At 43.1% G+C, this 19,850-nt stretch overlaps 2 pseudogenes; one reads left to right on the top strand and one right to left on the bottom strand.

Annotated features, from left to right (window-relative positions):
* The window catches only part of LOC105548868, a 43,281-nt pseudogene extending 28,010 nt beyond the window's left edge, over positions 1–15,271 (bottom strand).
* On the top strand, positions 15,270–16,175 carry LOC105548854 (annotated as a pseudogene).
* The last annotated feature ends 3,675 nt before the right edge of the window (positions 16,176–19,850 follow it).

Here is a 19,850-nt window from a genome sequence, read left to right as displayed (position 1 = left end):
GCAGGACTGGTGGTGACAAAATCTCTCAGCATTTGCTTGTCTGTAAAGGATTTTATTTCTCCACTTATGAAACTTAGTTTGGCTCGATATGAAATTCTGGGTTAAAAATTATTTTCTTTAAGAATGTTGAATATTGGCCCCCACTCTCTTCTGGCTTGTAGAGTTCCTGCTGAGAGATCTGCTGTTAGTCTGATGGATTTGCCTTTGTGGGTAACCTGACCTTGCTCTCTGGCTGCCCTTAACATTTTTTCCTTCATTTCAACTGTGGTGAATCTGATAGTTATGTATCTTGGAGTTGCTCTTCTCAAGGATTATCTTTGTGGCATTCTCTGTTGGCCTGCCTTTCTAGGTTAGGGAAGTTCTCCTGGATAATATCCTGCAGTGTTTTCCAACTTGGTTCCATTCTCCCCATCACTTTCAGGTACACCAATCAGATGTAGATTTGGTCTTTTCACATAGACCCATATTTCTTGGAGGCTTTGTTCATTTATTTTTATTCTTTTTTCTCTAAACTTCTCTTCTTGCTTCATTTCATTCATTTGATCTTCAATCACTGATACCCATTCTTCCAGTTGATCGAGTCAGTTACTGAAGCTTGTGCATTTGTCATGTAGTTCTCAGTTCTTGTGTCATGGTTTTCAGCTCTATCAGGTCCTTTAAGAACTTCTCTACATTGGTTATTCTAGTTATCCATTCATCAAATCTTTTTTCAAGGTTTTTAGCTTCTTTGCAATGGGTTCAAACTTTCTCCTTTAGCTCAGAGAAGTTTGGTCATCTGAAGCTTTCTTGTCTCAACTTGTCAAATTCATTCTCTGTCCAGCTTGTTCCATTGCTGGCAAGGAGCTGCATTCCTTTGGAGGGGGAGAGGCGCTCTGATTTTTAGAATTTTCAGCTTTTCTGCACTGCTTTTTCCCCATCTTTGTCAGTTTATCTACCTTTGGTCTTTGATGATAGTGATGTACAGATGGGGTTTTGGTGTAGATGTCCTTTCTGTTTGTTAGTTTTCCTTCTAACAGTCAGGACCCTCAGCTGCCGGTCTGTTGGAGTTTGCTTGAGGTTCCCTCCAGATGCTGTTTGCCTGGGTATCAGCAGTGGAAGCTGTAGAAGAGTGAATATTGCTGAGCAGCAATTGTTGCTGCCTGATCATTCCTCTGGAAACTTTGTCTCAGAGGGGTACCCGGCCATGTGAGGTGTGAGGTGTCAGTCTGCCCCTAGTTGGGGTGTCTCCTAGTTAGGCTACTCAGGGGTCAGCGACCCACTTGAGCAGGCAGTCTGTCCATTCTCAGATCTCAAACTCCGTGCTGGGAGAACCACTACTCTCTTCAATGCTGTCAGACAGGGACATTTAAATCTGCAGAGGTTTCTGTTGCCTTTTGTTTGGCTATGCCCTGTCCCCAGAGGTAGAGTCTACAGAGGCAAGCAGACCTCCTTGAGCTGCGGTGGGCTCCACCCAGTTCGAGCTTCCCAGCTGCTTTACCTACTCAAGCCTCAGCAATGGCAGGTGCCCCTCCCCCAGCTTTGCTGCTGCCTTGCAGTTAGATCTCAGACTGCTGTGCTAGCAGTGAGGGAGTCTCTACGGGCATGGGACCCTCCAAGCCAGGTGTGGGATATAATCTCCTGGTGTGCCGTTTGCTAAGACCCTTGGTAAAGTGCAGTATTAGGGTGGGAGTGACCCAATTTTCCAGGCGTTGTGTGTCACGGTTTCCCTTGGCTAGGAAAGGGAATTCCCTTCCCCCTTGCGCTACCCAGCTGAGGCAATGCCTCATCCCATTTTGGCTTTCACTCCACTGTCCTGCACCCAGTGTCCAACACGCCCTAGTGAGATGAACCCGGTACCTCAGTCAGACATGCAGAAATCACCCATCTTCTGTGTCGCTCATGCTGGGAGCTGGAGACTGGAGCTGTTCCCATTTAGCCATCTTGGAACAGCCCCCTCAAAAACTTTTTTTTTTTTTAATGCAAGGAAAAGGACCACAAACTCAGTAACTTGACATGATAAGGAAATACTTGAAAAGGTGGCACACATTTTTCCAAATTATGAAGAGTGGTTGTTTTACATTGTATTTCATAAAAGATATTAACTTCCTAGCATCCAAGTTTTATGATCCTTAGAGATTTGCTTCTCCCTTTGGAATTCTGCAATTCTAATATAAATTAAATTTAAGCTGATCCAACTGGGAGTTGCTAAACTCCATAAACGCAATTATAGTCTAAAGAGATGCTATAAAAATTGATATTAGAACTATGCAACCCTCAACTGCTTCCCACCCTCTACCTACTTCACATAAACACACAAACGAAGTGCTTGCCATTTTTCCTTGTGCCTGAGTATAATAACCCAGGTAACTGTAGGCTGCAAAAAGTTATTTGTTTTGTTTTATTTATTTATTTATTTATTTACTTATTTATTTTTGAGAGAGTCTTTCTCTGTTGCCCAGGCTAGAGTGCAATGGCACAATCCCAGCTCACTGCATCCTCCACCTCCCAGGTTCAACCAATTCTCATGTCTCAGCCTCCTGAGTAACTGGGACTACAGGCATGGTTCCAATATGCCTGGCTAATTTTCGTATTTCAGTAGAGACAGGATTTTGCCGTGTTGGCCAGGATGGTCTTGAACTCTTAGCCTCAAGTTATCCTCCTGCCTTGGCCTCCCAAAGCACTGAGATTACAAGTGTGAGCCACCACACATGGCCCAGGTATTGATTTTAAATTTTCCTTTATTAGGTGTATGTCAAGAACAAACTATTATCTTGATATTCTGAATGACTATGGCATAAAACAGCTCATAAAATCAATGTGTCCTGTCTTTTCATCCTTCGTATCTTGGACACAACAAAGGTCCTTTTATATTCATATAGGGATTCAAGACAATAAAAGAAATAACCAACTAATGACTGACACCCAGAAATTTACAGACCTTTCCCTTTTTTCATTTTTTTTTTTTTTTAGACGGAGTTTCCACTCTTGTTGCCCAGGAGTGCAATGGCACAATCTCGGCTCACTGCAACCACCACCTCCCAGGTTCAGCGAGATTCTCCTGCCTCAGCCTCCCAAGCTGGGATTATAGCCATGTGCCACCACACCTGGCTAATTTTGTATTTTTAGTAGAGATGTGGTGACACCATGTTGGCCAGGCTGGTCTCGAACTCTTGACCCCATTTGATCCACCCACCTCAGCCTCCAAAAGTTCTGGGATTACAGGCATGAGCCACCATACCTGGCCTCCCTTTTTATCATAGTTACTTCTTCCCCCCGACGTAATAAATATCATGGTCATTGTTATACTGCAAACTTGTATTTTTCCTTACTCGGGTGCTGGAAAACTAAAAATATAAGCAGAGGCAGATTACAGGGGGAAAAATAGGCTATTCCTGATCTGCCCTCACAATATAAAGTGTCTCAGTACAGATTCTCAATTTTTTAATGTGCTAATTTGAAATGTTTGGAAAACAAATACACAGCATAAAAATAGTTCACAGTAGTTTGCCAGTCAAATCAGTTCTCTTCAGTTTATACTCTAAGCCTTTTCCCAGCAATTCAGAGGTTTTTTGGTGACTAAATTATTATAAATCTGTTTTCTCCTTGTGGGTAGCTTAGTTAAAATAAGATTATGAACAGGGATACTCTTCTTGTGACCAGAGAACTATTATCATAATTGAATTATCAAAATGTTAAATATACTCTGGCTCCTTCAAAATTCTGCTCACATCTAAGAATCAATCTAAGATAATCAGTTTAAATAAAATGGTAGCCAACACTAGAAACCCATTTTCTTCAAGTTATTGATTAAAAAAAAAAATCTATTAACAGGCACCTAATTATATATCCCAGTATTCAAAAAATAACACAATAAATACTAGCATAATTATTTTAATTCAATATATAATTGAAGGAAGCCATGGGACAAAATAAATCACAGCATTTAAATTATGCTGTTTTTGTCACAAAAGTAAACTGTCGTTAAAAATAAAACAGCTATATTTGTGATTTTCCTCATGCTGAGAGCAACATTCCAGTTGCTGTAGGTGTTTATTTTCTTCTAACCGTACACTACTATTAATAACACCTCATAAAAATAAAACGTTTGCACAATAAAGCAGGTTCCCCAACCTACCTTCTTCCCTAATAAAATGCTGCTTGTGTTCCAGTTTGCATCCTCCTCCTTATTTAAGTAAAGCCACTTTTAGTTTTGTGACTGGAATATAAGGTATTTATTTTCAGAACTAGACAAATGAATGAATATGGGCATAATTATTTATTATTTATTTATTTATTTTTGAGATGAGGTCTCACTCTGTCACCCAGACTGGAGTGCAATGGCACAATCTCAGCTCACTGCAACCTCTGCCTCCTGGGTTCCAGTGATTCTACTGTCTTAGCCTCCTGAGTAGCTGGGACTACAGGCATGCACCACCATGCCCAGCTAATTTTGTATTTTTAGTAGAGACGGGGTTTCACCATGCTGGCCAGGCTGGTCTCGAACTCCTGACCTCAAGTGATCCACACGCCCTGGCCTCCCAACATATTGGGATTATAGGCATGAGCCACCACACCCGACCAGGTATAATTATTTTAAATGAGCAGGACATTCCAGCACAGCCTTCACAACAACTTCTAGATAGACAATCTTGTGACCCAGAACTAGCTTGCCAATTAGCTGCTCCCATTTCTTCATTCACATTCAAAGAAATGTCCTTAAACATTCACGGCTTATAGGGAAATCAGGATCCCTGATGTTTCGGTTCTCATAAGATGAAATTTTCTCTAAGAAACTATGATGGAGAAAATTGTTCATTAAGAAAATTATAGCAGCTGGGCATGGTGGTACACACCTATAGTCCCAGCTACTCAAGAGGCCGAGGTATTCCCGAGCTACCCAGGAGTTTGAGGCCAGCCTGGGCAGCATAGCAAGATCCCAAAAAGAAAAAATTATAGAAAATTCGTGACCTTAACACCAACTCTTTGCTAGACATTACATGAGGCTTCAGCAGTTAAGCAGTCAGAGAAAAGCATGGTCCCATTAGCACGAAGTCTTCAATCTAACTGAAGACAACAAGCAGGTATGTCAAGTGAAAAAAGTGTGACAAAATTAGTAACAATAAGGTACTTGGATGTAAATCTCACTGTTTAAAATATTGGGACTGTGTGAAACCAGATGCCATATTTTTACTTCCTTCATTGAGAGAATCCTTTACTCTCACTATTTGGGCTATTTTTTAATAAGAGATTTTATTGTATCTCCTCAGACCAAATATAAACAACATCTATGAAAGAACTATGCTATATTATATACAAATTGGACCAGCCGAAAGTATATAGACTCAAAAATTTCTTAAAAATCAAGAAATCTGGGCCAGGTGTGGTGGCTCACGCCTGTAATCCCAGAACTGTGGGAGGCTGAGGCAGGCGAATCACTTAAGGTCGGGAGTTCAAGATGAGCCTGGCCAACACAGTGAAACCCCATCTCTACTAAAAACACAAAAACTAGCTGAGTGTGGTGGTGGGCACCTGTAATCCCAGCTACTCAGGCAGCTGAGGCAGGAGAATCACTTGAACCCAGTAGGTAGAGGTAATGGTTGCAGTGAGCTGATATTGCGCCACTGCATTCCATCAACAGAGCAAGACTCCATCTCAAAAAAAAAAAAAAAAAAAAGAACTCTGAAGACAGGGATTACAGGCACTGACTCAGCTGCTTAAGAAGGCCACTAGAGACCCAGGCTCCTCCTATCATTCTGCTCCAACACACTTGACATGTTGTCCTTTGCCTCCATGCCTATTGCCTCATGACTGCAATATAGTTGCTGTTCTGGTCATCACATCCTCATTCATAGACGGAAGGTAAGGAGGAATAAAGGTAACTGTTCATCCATACCTGAGAGCTTTCAACAGGAAAGCCAAAATTTCCCAGAAATGCCTACAACAGACTTCTCCCTACATCTTATTGATCAGAATGATGTCAGATGGTGAGCTTCTTTGCCTTATGGCTTCTGGTCAGGTAAAATAAGAGGCATGAACAAAGATTGGAGGGTGTGTGTTGAGTGAAATCAGGGAATTTCTTCCTTGTTCCTTCCCATTGTCCCATTTCAGCAGAATTCTGGGACTAGTCATGTCCCCCATCACTACAGCTTCTTCTAGACACCCTTCTCCAAGGCTTCAGCCTCTCTGGACTCTGGTAACTTTCCATCTCTTGCTTTGTCAGGCCTTGGGGTGGAAACAGCTGGTCTCTGGGTGCTTTATTGATACCTTTAACCCTGCCACATCTCCATAAGTGGATTCATCATTAAAATATTTTATTTTATTTTATTTTATTTATTTTAGATGGAGTCTCGCTCTGTCTCTCAAGCTGGAGTGAAGTGGTACAATCTTGGCTCACTGCAACCTCTGTCTCCTAGGTTCAAGTGATTCTCCTGCCTCAGACTCCCGAGTGTCTGGGATTACAGGCACGCACCACCATGCCTGATCACTTGTTGTATTTTTAGTAGAGATGGGATTTCACCATGTGGCTAGGCTGGTCTCAAACTCCTGACCTCAAGTGATTTGCTTGCCACGGCCTCCGAAAGTGTTAGTATTACAGGCATGAACCACCTCATCCAGCCTAAAATCCATCTCAAAAAAAAAAAAAAGAAAAGAGACAGCACTAATGTAGTACGGAGAAAGCCAGCAAGTTTATCAAACAACTTCCAGATAGAAATAAACCTCAAAAGTTACCTGCAATTTCCAGTTTTCATGCCTTCTGTTCATTCACAAGATCCTGATAACTAACATTTATATAGGGCTGCTATGTGTCTGGTGTCAGAAATAAATTTTTCTCCACAGAGTTTTCTAGAAAAATTTACTGGGACTTAGGTTAAAGAACAGCCTTAAACCCAAAAGATTACTGAATAGATAATAAAAGATTTACCTCCCCAGAGGTACGTGCTTACACTTCTAGGAAAAGATGAGACCCAAAGACATAATGACATTCCAGGAGCTGTAAACCTAAAGACATTTGTCTTATCTTCCCTTGGAGACGGGTACTTACATTTTAAAAGATAAAAATCTATGCTCTTTACCCTTCTATTCCCAAAGAGAACTTCTTTATTGTAAGGAGCAAAAGTATCTCTCCCTTTCTCAAATAATGAAGGGACATCTCTTTCCTTTATAAATTCCAAGATTCATATTTCTAGGGCTTCTCTCCTACGGTAAACCCCAAACACGCCCATGTGTAAGCCTGTCCATCTGGCTTTTTTATCATCACAGTAGGGGGAAAGTTGGGGGGGTGGTAAATAACAAATAAAATTATTGCTCTAAATAATAATAATCAGTCTCTGTCCCAGAAACTTCCTGTCTACTTTCAGGATAATACAAATAGTGTAATTAAATACTTAGCAACAGACAATATCTTAAGGGCCTTAGATGAATTAACTCATTTATTTCTTATAACTATACTATGTTAGACACTTCTATTTTTCTTCTTTTAAGACAGGGACACTTGGCCGGGCGCGGTGGCTCAAGCCTGTAATCCCAGCACTTTGGGAGGCCGAGGCGGGTGGATCACGAGGTCAGGCGATCGAGACTATCCTGGCTAACATGGTGAAACCCCGTCTCTACTAAAAATACAAAAAACTAGCCAGGCATGGTGGCGGGCGCCTGTAGTCCCAGCTACTCAGAGGCTGAGGCGAGGGAATGGCGTGAACCCGGGAGGTGGAGCTTGCAGTGAGCCGAGATCGCGCCACTGCACTCCAGCCTGGGCCACACAGTGAGACTCTGTCTCAAAAAAAAAAAAAAAAAAAAAAAAAAAGACAGGGACACTGAAGCACAGAGATACCAAGTTGCCTAATGTCTCCCAACTAATAAATACCAGAGGCAGGATTTGAACCCAGGAACTCCAAAATCTATGCTCTAAATATGATTGCATGCTGCCTGTAACCAGTAATCTTTCTCACTGAATATCTGTGATTCTCAGTGAATTAGTATTCAATGTGTCTCATAACTAGAAGTCTCTTATTCAATCACATCCCACTACTACTTTTGCCAATTGAAATAATTGTATAAGGAACTTCTTCCTAGTTGTGGATATACACACAGACATTTAAGGCTTACTATAAACACTCTCTCTTCAAAATAATTCTACCAGTTCTGCTTAGAAGAGGTGCATATAGACCATGAGTATTCATGTGTTGATGGCCATAGACAAACGGATAGACTAATTTGAGAATCCCCTTTTCCGCTACTTTAAGACAAACTTTTTTCTGATATTTAAACAGCTTTAAGTATTTTCAGTAAAAAAGTTGTATACTTTCCCATCCAGCTCTCCCTGTAGAGGAACCTCTGTGTATCCAGTCATGGGACTAGCAGGTACCAAATGGAACAACTGAGGAGAGTTTAATAAAACATTTTTTTACAAAGGAGTAGGCAGTGTTAAGAGAAACAAAGGCTGGTGCAGCTCCCTGGAACCAAGAACAACTAGGAGCCATTACCATGCCTTGGTCTGAAAGGTCAGAGAGAGTTACTAGAATCCACTGAGAAAACTGTAGTTGTCACAGAGGGCTGCCCCCTCAGAAGTTGTGATCTGGCCCAGCACAGTGGCTCACGTCTGTATTCCCAGCACTCTGGGAGGCCAAGGAGGGCAGATCACCTGAGGTCAGGAGTCCGAGCCCAACCTGGCCAACATGGTGAAACCCCATCTCTACTAAAAATACAAAAAATTAGCTGGGCATGGTGGTGGGCACCTGTGATCCCAGCTACTCTGGAGGCTGAGGCAGGAGAATTGCTTGAACCTGGGAGGTGGAGGTTGCAGTGAGCTGAGATTGCGCCACTGCACTCTAGCCTAAGCAACAGAGCAAGACTCCTTCTCAGAAAAAAAGAAGTTGTGAACTTTGGGCCAGGCGCGGTAGCTCACGTCTGTAATCCCAGCACTTTGTGAGGCCAAAGCCATCAGACCACCTGAGGTCAGGAGTTCGAGACCAGCCTGGCCAACATGGTGAAACCACGTCTCTACTAAAAATTCAAAAAGAAAGAAAGAAAGAAGTTGTGACCTTTATCAGAGAGACAAAATTAATGAGTGGCAACTCAAAAAAAAGGAAGCTGGAGCAGTAAATACCCAAAACCCATTCCCCTCTCATTATCAGATCTTCACAGATGTCTTCCACTGGCCAAACCCAACTTGAAACCAGAGGGGAAGGGAGCCTTTGGGAAAGTTCATAAAAGTCAGCCTCTCAGGAAAGCAAAGCAGAGTGAAGAAAGAGGAAAAGGTACATCATGAGAAAGAAACAGAAAATATCAAGCACCCTCTGGGTTAAAAGAGTTCCATAGGAGATTTCCCTGTTATCTCTTCTTTGCCAAAGAAACTTCTCTCCTTAAAAAAGCAGTTTTCACATTCATTAACTACATGTATTCAGGAGCAAGATGTACACAATTAAGGGTTTCTCTGCTATCAACAACAATAACAAAATTATCATGTGCCTCGAGCCATTTTATCAAGGACAGAAAGCCCTGACCCACCACGGAGATGCCATCTGAGTCAGACGACATTGGCTGTGCAGGTGCAGATACAAGAAGATAAGTGTGGCATCAAAGGAACACAGCCTGAGGCCAACCAAGATTGAACAACAAAATGAGATTTGCAGAGAAACTGAACTCTGTTCAATCAACCTTGTTCAGCCAAAGAGAAGATTCCATTAAGGCTTGAGGATAGAGAAAATTCAAGTTTACTGAGCACCAATTCTGTCAAGTTTTGCATGTGTTAATCCACTTTAAGAAAACTATAAAACTTCCATATAAAAGCTAGTTGTTATTTTCCTATCCTTAACACATGTGATAAAAGATGTTTGATGAATACTAACGGTGATAAGTAAAGTTACAGAAAGAACTGAACGGACGCATCTCCCAGCTTCCACCTTTGCCCCTCACCCACCCACCCAAGGTCTGTTATCCATACAACTGCTGAAATAATTCTTTTAAAATCATATGCTTAAAAAGCTCTAATAATTCCTTTTATATTTTCAATAAAATCCAAACCTTATCAATCAACAAAGCCTCATCAGAATTTTCCAAATTGTGAATCATGGCTCATTCACGGGTCATGAAATTAATTTAGTGTGTCTCATTCAGTATCTTCTTAAAAATAAAATCAAATTGAATTGAATATTTAATATTGAATGAATAAAATAAAAACATTAGAATGCATAGCAAATAAAAATAGTAAATGTTTCACAAAAGTTTTCTTTCAGTTTTAAGAATATGTATGTGGTTATAGTATAAAAAAGTATTTCTTTGAGTCATCATCCAAATTTTAAAAAAGTAAAGAAAAACAACTATTCCCACTTCCTGACTTCATCACTAATCTCTGTCCTCTGGCTCACTCTGCTCCAGCCATCCTCCTCTTTTTTTGTGTTTTTTTAAATCCTTGACTGGAGCACTTTCCTCCAAAACCCACAAAGTTCACACCTTACCTTCTTCAAGTTCAAATGTCACATTCCCTGGAAGAACGTTGCTGACCACCTCATGTAAAGTAGCCCTACCACTATCTTCAGTCTCTTTTTCCTTATATCGCTTTTTCTTCAAAGCTTTTATTAGCAGATGAAATACTATGTACTTCTGTCTCTCTACTAAAGTGTAAACTTTATGAAAGCAGGGACTTTATTGTATTCACTACTGTAGCTCCAAGCCTAGGACAATGCTTAGCACATAGTAGGGACTCAAAAAAATTGCTGGTATATCCATTGGATGGATTGGTGAGTGGATGATGGAGAATAATGGATGGATGGATAGATAAAGGAATAGGATGGTCCCTAGGAAATAATATACTTAGAGGATCCTGAAGCTAACAAAGGAACCAGTTTTGTGCTTGCCCCTCCCCTCCACCTGTTCTACAGCTTCCTACTCAACCCCATACACACACATATATACGTGCGTATCTCCCTCATGGCTCTGCCTACTGCTAAAATCAAGAAAGTTTTTTGGCCAGGTGAAGCTCCAGCCAGTGGTGGTGGGGAAATGAGTATGGAGTGAGTATCTCTATATCTGCTTTGGCCTGCCTAGATTGAACACACGCAGAGTGTTCCTATAGGCCTTCAGTCTAGGCAGGCCAAAACAGATATGTAGATACTCACCCCTTACTCTCTGTAGAAGGATCGTCTACAGATTTGGGCAACTCACTTTAAAAGCTGTAGCCAGCAACAGCCTTCACTGTGATCAGCAAGAACCCCCAACTATTTCAGATCCTTGGCTCTAACCTTCACCTCTTCACAGTTCTCAGACTCATTTCAGCCTGCCTTATCCACAAATCCAATCTTATTCCAAACTTTTTTTTTTTTCTTTTTTTTTTTGAGACAGAGTTTTGCTCTTGCTGCCCAGACTGGAGTGCAATGGTGCAATCTCGGTTCACTGCAACCTCCACCTCCTGGGTTCAAGCAATTCTCCCGCCTCAGCCTCCTGAGTAGCTGAGATTACAGGCATGTGCTACCACGCCCAACTAACTTTGTATTTTTAGTAGAGATGGGGTTTCTCCATGTTGGTCAGGCTAGTCTCAAACTCCTGACCTCAGGTGATCTGCCTGCCTTGGCCTCCCAAAGTGCTGGGATTACAGGCATGAGCCACCGCGCCCAGCCCCAAACTTTGTTTTTTACCTCAGTAGTCCCATTAAGTACATTGACTAAATGGATAATTTTTAGTTAAGTACGTTGATTACACCTGTGGCAATTTTTAAATAATTCTTTTTTGTTTTTGTTTTTTGAGATGGAGTCTTCCTCTGTTGCCCAGGCTGGAGTGCAGCAGCATGATCTCGGCTCACTCAAACTTCTACCTCCTGGGTTCAAGTAATTCTCGTGCCTCAGCCTCCTGAGTAGCTGGGATTACAGGCATCGCCACCAAGCCCAGCTACTTTTTGTATTTTTATAGAGATGGGTTTTCACCATGTTGGCCAGCCTGGTCTCAATCTCCTGACCTCAGGTAATCCACCTGCCTTGCCTCTTAAAGTGCTGGGATTATAGGCATGAGCCACTGCACCTGGCCAAAATGTTTCTTTTCTAAAACAATTATATAGCATTAGTTATTAACAACACATTACCTCAAAACCAACTGTTTTCAAAATAAATGAATGGGTTCACTTCATTTGCAAGTATAGTGGCTGTGGTGACCAGGAACCCTACACCCCCAGCTTTGCTACATGTTTACCCTCCTACATTGCCTTCATAGAACCCTGCCTGTCCTTGAGAGCAAGAAGGCAATTGCCACCATTCCCCAGACAGCAAGGATCAGAATTAACACAAAGGCAGAGAGTGAATTGTCCCAGATTCAGAGCACACTCATTGGGTTTGGACACCCAAGAGCTCCACAGAGTTCTGAAGAATAAAAAGATATTCTTAGAGGCTGGGCGGAGTGGCTCACGCCTATAATCCCAACACTTTGGGAGGCCGAGGCAGGTGGATTGCTTTAGCTCAGGAGTTTGAGACCAGCCTGGGCTAAATGGTGAAACCCTATCTCTACCAAAAGTACAGAAAAATAGCTGGGCATGGTGGTATGTGCCTGTAATCCCAGCTACTTGGGAGGCTGAGGCAGGCGAATCACTTGAACCCAGGAGGTGGAGGTTGCAGTGAGCCAACATCGTACCACTGCACTCCAGCCTAGGCAACAGAGCAAGGCTCCATCAAGAAAGAAGAAAGAAAAGGAAGGGAAAGGAAGGGGAGGGGAGGGGAAGGGAAGGGAAGGCAAAAAGGAAGGAAAAGAAAAGGAAGGAAAAAGAAAAAGAAAGGAGGAAGGAAGGGAGGGAGGGAGGGAGGGAAGAAAGGAAAGGAAGAAAGGAAACAACAAAAAAGAAACTGCACCAAAATACCATTTTTTTTTTTCTCCAATCAAATCGTCAGAGATCTAAACATTTGCTCTCTCATTCTTCATGACTGAGCCTGATACATGTCTCCTGGCAGACTGGAGCTTCTTGCTCTCTATTGCTTTGCATTCCCCACGGTATACAATGCATAATAGGATTCTAATAAATATTTCTTTCTAGTTATATTTTGTATTGTCTTGTTTTTGTTTTTTTGAGACAGAGTCTCACTCTCTCGCCCAGGATGGGCCACCGTGCCTAGCCTTAATAAATGTTTCTTGAGTTGACTTTAGTGAAGAAAAGGAACTCAAAGCCCTGTTAATTGTAGAAGCCATAGCAGGATTCTATAATGATTGCTGGAGTCAAAATGTATTTGTTCAAATTCCAGAAATCCTAAAAACATTTTTCCTCTCATAATAATTAGTACAGGCTGGACACAGAGGCTCAAGCCTGTAATCCCAGCACTTTGGGAGGCTGAGGCGGGCGGAATTGAGGTCAGGAGTTCCAGACCAGCCTAGACAACATAGTGAAACCCCATTTCTACTAAAAATACAAAAATGAGCCAGGTGTGGCGGCAGGCACCTGTAATCCCAGCTACTTGGGAGGCTGAGGCAGGAGAATCCTTGAACTCCGGAGGCGGAGGTTGCAGTGAGCTGAGATCACGCCACTGCACTCCAGCCTGGGTGACAGAGTGAGACTCCATCTCGAAAAAACAAACAAAAAAAAAGAATTAGTACAATAACCCACTCATCCCCCTCCAAATCTAGTCTCTCTCCCTACTCTAATCTCTGTCCACACTGTCATGAAAATTACTTTTTAAAATCTCACAGTTCATTAGGTCTACATTGTACTAAAGACTATTTGGCATTGCTTACATAGTATGAGTATATACGTATATAATTCAAAAGAAACTACTTTAGGGCCAGGCACGGCGGCTCATGCCGGTAATCCCAGCACTTTGGGAGGCCAAGGTGGGTGGATCACTTGAGGTCAAGAGTTTGAGACCAGCCTGGCCTACATGGTGAAACCCTGTCTCTATGAAAAATACAAAAATTAGTTGGGCGTGGTAGTGCGAGCCCATAATCCCAGCTACCGAGAGATGGAGGGTGCAGTGATCCCAGATCGTGCCACTGCACTCCGGCCCTGTACTCCAGCCTTGGCGACAGAGCATGATTCTGTCTCAGGGAAAAAAAAAAGAAAGAAAGAAAAAAAGGAAAGAAAAGAAACTTTTTTTATTTTTTAACTTCATGTCTGTAGAATAAAGTCTGAAGTATGGGACAGGAGGTCATTTTACATTCTTGTTCCAGTCTTTTCAGGCACACCTCCTGCCACTGCCTTTCAACCACTCTTGTCCTCCACCTCTTCTCAATTCTAATTCCCCCAATCTATTTTGTTTCCCAGACTAAATATGCATGTTCACATCTCTAATTCTTTGGAATTCCCTCTGGTAGAAAAGCTCTCCCTTTAAGTCCCACCCCACTGCACCATTTGTCAAAGCTCTACTCTTCTTTAAGATCCAATTCAAATATTTAATCTTCTCTCTATATACACATATTCCAATGTGGTCAGAATTTATCATCCATTCTTTTATGTTTCCATAGCCCTTTATTTATACTTCTCTTCTAGCTTTGAAATCTCTGCCTTTTTGTTCATTGTGCTTATTTTTCATTTATTCAACATTCATTAATTCAAAAAATATGTATTGTCTACTATATTCCAGGTGCTGGTATATGCTTTAAAAACACAAACATAGGTTCCTCCACCACTAAAACAGTCTTCTAAGTCCTCATGGAGTTCAGATTCTATTTGTGAGTAAGTTCTGAGTTTTTTGGATGTCGGTATTGATAGGGACAGCAGACAGACAAGGGTCCTTGGGGAAACCCTGCCTGCCTTCAAGCCTAAAACCAGACTGCTGGTTCCAGATGAAGCCCGTCCTTTCTCGACTGATTCTCTCTGCATAATGTCCACCTACACCCTGGGAGGACAGGGTGGAGCCTCGCGAAGTTCAGGCCGTTTGCAGGTGGAGGAGCCCGGCCTCCTCAGTTCCTGCATGGTGCCTTGGGATTCAGTCTGTGAGGCGGGAAACCTGCTATCAAGACTCTTTCTCACTTTGCGGAGAATTCCTCTTTCCTTTTTTTTCTTTTCACCCAATAAACCCTACAATGTGTCTGTGTGCCTAAATTTTCCCGGTCGTGTGTCGAGAACTTGGTTTTTCTGCAATAGTATCACCTTCCCCAGTACCAAACACAATTTCCTTCCTGTATAGAGCAGGCACTCTACAGCTATGACTGCCTGTTTCTCCTTTCCCTAGATATCTGTTTCTCTGCAATTAACAAGGTGTAGGCACGGAGGGCTCAGGCGTGGTGGGTTGCGTGGGGGCCCCGCTGAACTGACCAGCGGCATTTCAGCTCCTTTCCCTTGCCGGTCGGAACCCCGGAGCCAGGTCAGCTCAGCCAGCTTCACCATGACCAAAGCAGGTAGCGAAGGCGGGAACCTCCGCCACCAGCTAGACGGCAACGAACCGGACCTGAATGAAGTCCCGGTCAAGGAACTGGCTGCCCCTCCAAAGACCACCACACTGCATCTGTCTTGTAATAAACTGACTATTCTACCGTCAGATTTCTGTGGCCTCACACACATGGCGAAGCTAGACCTCAGAAAGAACAATCCGCAGCAGCTGCCAGCGGACTCTGGTCATTTGGTCAACCTCCAGGACCTCGCTCTCCTCAACAACAGGCTGCTCACCTTGCCTGTCAGCTTCGCTCAGCTCCAGAACCTGAAGTGGCTGGACCTGAAGGATAACCTCTGGATCCCGGCCTGGCCAAGGTGGAAGGCGACTGCTTGGGTGGGAGAAGCCGTGGAAGCAGTGTGCAAACAAGGCGTCACACACAGCACAGAAAGGCCGTGCAGGCAGACCAGGAGTGGGAGAGGCAGCGGGGCCGGAAGTAGAAGGAGAGGCAGAGGAGAAGCTGAGGCCAAGCAGGCAGCTAAGGAAGCTCAGGAGAGGGAAACGCGGAAGCGGGAGAACGCGGAAGAGAAGGAGCGCGGGAGAAACGAGTATGATGCCCTCAAAGCAGCCAAGCGGGAACAGGAGATGAAACCTAAGAGGGAAACAAATCAGGCACCGAAATCTAAGTCTGACTCTTGCCTCCGCAAGCCACTCCCCGGGAAGCACACTCATTCCTGGGCTGTGCTGAGGCTGCTGCTGCTGCTGCTTTGTGCGGCGGGAGGGCTGGTTGCTTGTCCGGTGACATAGCCGCAGCAGAAGCCCCTCTGCACCATCGTGAACATCATCTACGACAATGCGGTCCAGGGTCAGCACCGCCATGAGACCCTCCAGTGAGTCCTCCAGACCAACTCTCAGCAGTGAGCTTGTCCCCAGCACCTGCTGCCTCCCAGCCTTGGAGCTTGGATTCCTGTGGAATTGGGCTCTGCTAGACATAAACTGTTTTTAGCATCAGACCTATCTGCCATATCAAATGGCTGCAGATTGGTACTTGAGACCTCCTCTTTGTAGGACTTCTTCGTTCCTTAGTCAGGGTTTCCGGTTTCCGGGTGGAATGAGGAGAAATGGGAGGTGGCGGGGGACAATTACCTGCATGCCTAAAGGAATAGGCTTGGGGTTCGGGAGAAAGAAAACATAGCCATTTCTAGTTGTTACACAACTGTGTAAACACTCATTTCTACTAAATGGTCAGCTGTCACCAAAAAAAAAAAAAAAAAAGTGTAATGAGACCTTTATGAAATATGCCAATAGGGTATGGGAATTACCTATTTTGAAGGAATCTAAGTAATTTTTTTAAAAAAAAATACCACTGCCCTAACTAATAGCAGTTAACCAACTCATGATAGTAGTCACCCAGAGAATTTTTTATCATCTAGAAATAATGGCTTGTTTCATCATTGGATGATGATGCCTCCTGAGTCTTTATTATGCACCAGGCACTGTCTGAGAGATTTTAGTATTCACTCATTTAATCTTCTCAACAACTCTAAGTAGTATGTTATCTCTTTAAAAAAAAAAAAAAGAAAAGAAAAGAAAAACAGATATGGAAACAGAAAGACAAGTTAAATTCCTTGCCCAAGATCACACAACTAGTATTTGAACTCAGGTAGGCTAGCTTCAAATTCCATGTTCTTCTCCACTACACATTAGTGATGTAGACAGTGAAAATCTTTCCCAATGTGTAATAGCCTAAAATCATTGATTGATGATTACAAATGCAAGAAGACTGTTAACACAAGTGGTTATAATTTCTGTTAGGCTCTTTACATGTAAGGAATAGAGATGTATTCAGTTTGCCCCAAGTAGTGTAACATGAGGAGGGATAGCAATACAAGTTAACGCATACATGGAACTCAGGGAAAGCAGGAATCACTTAGAATCTGCCTCACAGAGCCAGAAACTAGAAGGCCATTCAGAGTTTTAAACTTCCCTAGGGACCTGAGAAGCAGGACTTCAAGAATTTTTCTTACTCTAACATTCCACTGTTAACATATCTGCTCCTGTCTGACCCCTTCTCTTACTGTTATCAATTAGTTTTCTTTTTATTCTTCTCAGTTAAATCCCTGAGAAGAATCTGGTTGAATCAGCACAGAAATATTTAGATGGAGCCTTTTTTCCCTGGCCTACTCCTGAAGGACTAGCATGCCATGGCTGACTGTGCTTGAGTCCAATTCCCTCTCTAGTCAATCAATGCAAGGCTGGAAGGAGGGAAACGACGAGGTCACTTTGTCCAAAACAGTTGAGCTGATGCAAAGTTTGGGCGTGGGTAGCTTCCATGGGAAAGTGCCATGTGCGGGGCAGACACTCTTGCAGAAGAATCTCATAGCCAGGCATGGTGGCTCTTACCTGAGTCTCAGCACTTTGGGAGGCCGAGGTTGGTGGATCACCTGAGATCAGGAGTTAGAGACCAGCCTGATCAACGTGGTGAAACCCCATCTCTACTAAAAATACAAAAATTAGCTGGGTGTGGTAGCAAGTGCCTGTAATCCCAGCTACTCAGGAGGCTGAGGCAAGAGAATCCCTTGAACCTGGGAGGCAGAGGTGGCAGTGAGCAGAGATCGCATCACTGCATTCCAGCCAGGGTGACAGATGGAAACTCCATCTCAAAAATTAAAAAAAAAGAATCTCATGCCGGTCAGGCACGGTGGCTCACGCCTGTAATCTCAGCACTTTGGGAGGCCGAGGCAGGTGCATCACTTGAGGTCAGGAGCTTGCAACCAGCAAGGCCAACATGGCGAAACCCATCTACTAAAAATACAAAAACTAGCCAGCATTGTGGCAGGTGCTTGTAGTCCCAGCTATTTGGGAGGCTGAGGCACAAGAATCGCTTGAACCTGGAAGGCGGAGGTTGCAGTGAGCAGCGATGCTGCCACTGCACTCCAGCTTGGGTGACAGAACAAGACCCTATTTCAAAAAAAAAAAAAAAAAGAAAAGAAAAAAGAATCTCATGCCTTGTATAAGAATTAAGAATGTGTGGTCATTGCCTTCAATATCAGCATAGATTTAGACTCTTAAGTTTATAATAAAATATTTAATATGTTTGGAAGCTTTATAAACTCTCATCTGAATTACTACAGTTGCCTGCCAACTGTGTTCTTCTTTTCATCCTAGATTCCTTATCATCTATTCTCCATTCACACCACAGCCATAGTGATCCTTCTGAAGAAGTATCTCAGACATCTCAATCCCCGCTCCCACCACCCCATGACCTCTCCAGCATCACACTCCAAGTAAAAGCATCTTGACAATGGCCTACAAAGTGTACATGATCGGCCGGTACATTACGGCTCATGCCTGTAATCCCAGCACTTTGGAAGGCCAAGGCAAGCAGATTACTCAAGGTCAGGAGTTCGAGACCAGCCCAGCCAATACAGTGAAACCTCACCTCTACTAAAAATACAAAAATTAGCTGGACCATGGTAGCACATTGAGGCACAAGAATCGCTTGAACCTGGAAGGTGGAGGTTGCCGTGAGCAGAGATCGGCCACTGCACTCCAGCCTGGGTGACAGAGTGAGACTCTGTCTCAAAAAAAAAAAAAAAAAGGTGTACATGATGGCATGCCCTCTCACCTCACTGACTGGATTGCCTCCCCATTGTTCTGCCCAGGAAATGGGCCTTCTCACAGTTTCTCAAACATACCAGGCACATTCCCACCCCCACAGCTTAATCTATCTCCCTCTGCCCTACCATAATACTTAAGAACTGCACACTCTATATCATTTATTAATTTATTATGCTTATTTTCCACCTCCTTCTGCTAGAATATAAGTTTCATGAGGTCAAGGATTGTGTTTACTAATGTATCCTCTTCAGTAGAACAGCACCGAGCACGTAGTATGCACCTAATACAATGTTTGTTGAGTGAATATATTTGCCATCACTTATGTAAGGCATTATCATTCTATTTCCTAACCTATGAGTTTTGAAAGATTTCTGACATGACCTTGAGCTTTTCAATTCATGCTGGCTGTTAAGTTGATGTGAGTTGGCGGTCTTATTTGACCCAAGAAAAATTCAGTACGGTTGAAAAAGTTAAGTACGGCCAGGAGCAGTGGCTCATGCCTGTAATCTCAGCACTTTGGGAGGCTGAGGCGGGCGGATCACCTGAGGTTGGGAGTTCGAGATCAGCCTGCCCAACATGGAGAAATCCCATCTCTACTAAAAATACAAAATTAGCCAGGGGTGGTAGCGGGAGTCTGTAATCCCAGCTACTCAGGAGGCTGAGGCAGGAGAATCACTTGAACCCAGGAGGCGGAGGTTACAGTGAGCCAAGACCGTGCCATTGCACTCCAGCCCTGGCAACAAGAGTGAAACACCATCTCAAAAATATAAAAAATTAAAAAAGTTAAGTTCAACAAGAATGACTTTTGCATTGGATAGTAGTTAACAGCAAAACAAGTTTGTTTGTTCATGTTTGGAAATCTTGCTAAACTAATGCAGACTCTGCTGTCAATGTGCTTCATGATAGCAGCCTTTCTGTTTTTATAAACAGTTGTGGAATGGAATATCTGCTAAATGTGAGGGCTGGCATGTCTCT

This window comes from Mandrillus leucophaeus, unplaced genomic scaffold (genome assembly GCF_000951045.1).
Source record: "Mandrillus leucophaeus isolate KB7577 unplaced genomic scaffold, Mleu.le_1.0 Scaffold424, whole genome shotgun sequence".
NCBI classification, from domain to species: domain Eukaryota; kingdom Metazoa; phylum Chordata; class Mammalia; order Primates; family Cercopithecidae; genus Mandrillus; species Mandrillus leucophaeus.
Note: the sequence above shows the minus strand (reverse complement) of the source record. Positions and strands in the feature narration are given on the sequence as shown.